The 4,474-nt window shown below is 37.5% G+C and overlaps 1 long non-coding RNA gene across 1 annotated transcript; it reads right to left on the bottom strand.

The window, feature by feature from the left end:
* Window positions 1-1,090: 1,090 nt before the first annotated feature.
* Window positions 1,091-3,379, bottom strand: LOC123379390. Its single transcript, XR_006583776.1, has 2 exons — window positions 2,255-3,379; window positions 1,091-1,364 (listed from the first exon to the last, which is right to left on the bottom strand). It is a non-coding gene; the product is annotated as an uncharacterized LOC123379390 (long non-coding RNA).
* Between the last annotated feature and the right edge of the window lie 1,095 nt (window positions 3,380-4,474).

Below are 4,474 nucleotides of genomic sequence, written 5' to 3'. Positions count from 1 at the left end.
TTTGTATACTCATCAAAACCATATTCTATAGAAGTATGTGGAGCCAGAGCACGAATGCATTTTTTTTCAATTCCCTCAAGAGAAATTGGAGAATGATTTCAGTGACATGGCAAATCATACTGAACGATGTACCAAGAAAGGTTGCAGTTCTTAATTTTCAGAATATTGGAAAAAATAAACATTTGAAAGTGAATATAAAAGATTTCAGATAACGAAATGAACAGTCATTCATTTAAGAAATATTTAATGTGCCAGATACTTTTCTGGGCTCTGCAGAATTGAGAAAAATTAAAAAGATGCTGACCTCAAAGTGGTTAAACTTTAGTGAGCATTTAGCTCAAATGTAAATAGGATTTAGGGGGAAGGAAAAAAGAAAGCTGATACTTCCCAAGTGACTGCTATGATTCAAGCAATATATTGCTTTCTTTTAGTTACCTTCTGTTTTCAGTTCCCACAACTGCCCATGGTATAGATGTGTGAGGAGTCATATTTTTACAGATGAAGACATTGACTAAAGTGACATAGGGCTTCTTCATATAGAAATATTATCAACTTGCATCTAGAAAGTGAAATTGGGGGAGGGGGATTAATTTTTTTTAAGAAAACAGACCAAGGGTTGAATCTTCTGGGGAAATGTTTTCCAAACTCTTTCAGATGTAATACATGTGGAAAATGATAGTATTTGTAAAGCATTTAGAGTAAATTGAAGAGTCTTCTCTTACCCTGAAGGAACAAACCTCCTCAATACCCTGTTAGTGCCCCCTTTGTCTTGTAGAGCTGAGGAGATAAAAATTTGGGGAAGCTTTTAGTCCATGCAGAGAAGGTATACCGGTTGGCTTTGCCTAAAGAACACTCAAACAGTTAGCGACATTCAACTCTGAGTAAATAAATAAAATAAATCCAAGAAGGGGCATTTGCAATGACCAGAAAGATTATTTACCAGGAACGTGCTTAACAGGAAAACAAAACTATTGTTTCTAAATTCTAACATATAAAAATGAATGAGATGAAAGAAAGCACTGTGCCTTCAATTCCTTGTCTGTGCTCTTTTCTTACATATTCTTTTAAAACAAAGGCAAAAAATCTAGACAAATTTTAACATGTGTTTTTTTTAAGAGCAAAATCTGCATAGAGAGTAGAACAAAGAAATATTTTCCACTGAACTGCGTCCTCACCAGCATGGTGTCAGTGTTTTTCTCATATTGTAACTTTTCATGTTCTTCCTCCTTCCTATTGATTGCACAGCATGAATTTAATATTGATAAATCTTGCCTCTTGGAACCACCATATTGCTTCTTCCATTCCAAAATGGGTTTTCACCTTACATTTATACAACGTTATATTGTAATCATCTCTCAATAAACCTGGAGGGGGAGAAAAGGAAGTGAGGAGCATATTTTGTCAGTATTTCAGTAAAATATTTCAAAATGCGACCCTTACAATGTAAGCTCTGGACATTAAGAAAATTTAGATATGAAGAATGTCTCATTTTCTGATGATTTTAATAAAAAGTTAATTTTGGTTAAAAAATAAACATCAACTTTTATTAACACCTGTCAGCAAAAAGATTTCCATCAAGATGAGTACAGTTATGTGGACTCGTTTATATGCTTGCCAATGTTGCCACATAGTATCATAGAAAGGCCTGGATCCAGGTTGACCGTTGACCGTGCCGCTTGAGTTACTTAACTACCTTTAGCCTCAGTTGTCTTATCTGTAAAGTGGAAATCTACTTTAGAAAATATAGAATGTAGCAGTTGGCACACTATAGACGTTCAATAAGTGTTACTGCTCTCCAACCGGTAGTTTCCATTCCCTGGGCTCTGAGAAGCAGAGGAAACTAGGGCACGCCCTCAGGTGCTGAGAGTGACACTTAGGTGCCTCAGGCAAATCCCTGTAAAGGCCTTCTATCAGCGACTTGACATAGGCTCCATCAACTCATTTATTTCAAGCAACCAATTCTGTATCACTCTGAGTCCCTAATTTGTCTTGTTAACATTTTGTAGTTTGGTCATAATTGAGGGTTTTCCAACACATGCTTACCATGCATTTTGTAATTCGGCAGAATCTATGAAACATATCCCAATTCATGACAATTTCCTCTATCAAAGATTTGGCTTGAGGAGGTTAAATCTCCTGACTATCAGATAACTTACAAATCAGACATCTGGGAGGGGAACTTATACATATTGAAACTTTACTCAACTCAGTAGTGAAATAGCTCAATAAAAATGAATAAACAAAAACCATTTACCTGTAGACTTGGTTGACCAACAAGTAACTCGGAGCTACAGAATTGAGAAACATGTAGGCAGTTAGACAAAACAGAGCTGGTTTTGAGGCTAGAGAGAACATTTCAGCAAGAACCTTAGCTAATTAAAGCAAATTCCTGCTTAGAGAGCTATTGAGAATCTGAGACTGTGAGGTTTTTGTCTCGGTTTCATTTTTAATTTTAGAGTTTGGCTCTCTCTAAGATATTTAGTTGCTTACTCCTTAGTTTAGTCAGGATTAGCTAAATTGTGCTGGGGTAAAAAACGATCCCATCTAGAAGCTCAAAAAACAAGTTGATGTATCATTCATGCAACATGGTTGACATTGGTCCACTGACACGCTGCTCCATAGTTGCTCAGGAAGCCTGGTGGACAGAAGTTTCACCATCTTGTAGCAGAGTCTTCTTCAGTCATAAGAGAGGAAGAAAGAGAAATTAGAGAAACGACCACTGGCTTTTTATTGCCTTAGACTGGAAGTAGTAATAAGTCATTTCTGCACACAGTTTTTCAGGCAAAACTAGTCAAATGGCTCAGTCTAACTGTAAGGAGACAGAAATGGAGAGAAACAAATTGAATATTGGTAAACATTACCTTCGTTCTTATTTTTCTTGTATTGGCAATTTTTAAATTAGTTCACTAAGATTCGGCATTTGTTTCCAGGCAAAAGCAACCTATTTTTCCCCTCAGTCATCAGCATTTATAATTAAACAACTAAATTTACTCTTTCCTAAAAGATACGAGGCTTTCTCATTGGCTCTGTTTTATAATGCAATCCAAAATTTTTTGAGCTTCCCATTTAACGAGAACTTTGAATCATATTCATTGAAGACCAACTTACCCACTTTGTAGAGTTCGCTTCTCTGAAAAAATTCAGTTTTCATTTACATAGCGACAAGTTAACTGGCAGCCTGATTGCATGGTTCACTAGGCCTGTGAGAGGGCTGTCACGAACGCCCAAATCCCAAAGCAAGTGTCTAATAATTTTGTTTCCCTCCACTACCTTCAGCAGCAGAGGAAAAAGGAGAGAAACACCTGTTCCTCTGCATCCCAAAGGAATTCACATATAATATATATTTTATAAATGTTACCTGAAGGAGTAATATGCTACTAAGAAGGTTGCCCTGAGGCATCTGGGTGACTCAGTTGGTTAGGTGTCCCACTTCAGTTCAGGTCATAATCTCTTGGTTCCTGAGTTTGAGTCCCACATCAGCTGTGCTGACAACTCAGAGCCTGGAGCTGGCTTTGGATTCTGTCTCCCTCTCTCTCTACCCCTCCCCCAGTTGTGCTCTGTGTTTGTCTCAAAAAAATAAATAAACGTTAAAAAAAAAAAAAGGTGGCACTTACGTAAATCATCTTTTATGAAATGATAGTACTTAGGAAATACAATTTAGCTGTGACCAAGTCCCAGATACATACCTATACCATCAATTAACAGATTTTAGCTGTGGACATGCAAGAATGTTGAGTGTTTTAGATGCGTGTGCATATGTGTGTGTTAGAGATACACTAAGGACTGATCTCCAGGGTTCTCTATGCATCCATGTCAGATTACTTGTAGTTCTGAAATTCCCAAATCTAGTCAAATGCCAAATTTTACTACTATTCTCCTCTTTGTACTTATTCTTTCTGGCTTTCTTTCTTTTTTCCTCTTCTCTGTCATCTCTCTTTTCCACTTCTCCCCCTTCTCTTTTCCTTGGATATTTATTTGCTACCTTACAGAGTAAATTCCATTGGTGGGATGGCAGTGTATTTGTGTGACCTGATGACCAATATCTTCAGTCTGCATATCAGACTTCTAGATAAAATAGGAAAGTGTCAGCGGCCTCTTCTGCTGGCCTCTTCTAGGCATTGTGGTGAAGAAGCTTTGGCATTATTTTTGATCAAGGCTGTGTGACAGATACTGCAAATTGGCTCCTAGTATGCAGACTCCCTTTCTTCCATAATGATAGAACAGACAAATTTAGCTGGGATCATGGCCAACAATCTCCCTCACAGCTAGATTAAGCCATGGATTTTGGCCTATGGAATATAAGAAGTGTCATGTGAGACTTTTGAGAAGTGAACTGAAGGAAAAATATGGATTGTCTATGTTTGTTCCTTCCTCCTTTTGCTGGTTGGAATTCAGCTGTGACTAGAGCTTGAGTTTTTGTCTTGGACCATTAGATAGATGTCACAGGCTGAAGATGGGATGGTGAGACAACATG

The sequence above is a fragment of the Felis catus genome, chromosome C1, assembly GCF_018350175.1.
Source record: "Felis catus isolate Fca126 chromosome C1, F.catus_Fca126_mat1.0, whole genome shotgun sequence".
Classification (NCBI taxonomy): domain Eukaryota; kingdom Metazoa; phylum Chordata; class Mammalia; order Carnivora; family Felidae; genus Felis; species Felis catus.
This window is presented reverse-complemented; position numbering and strand designations above follow the sequence as displayed.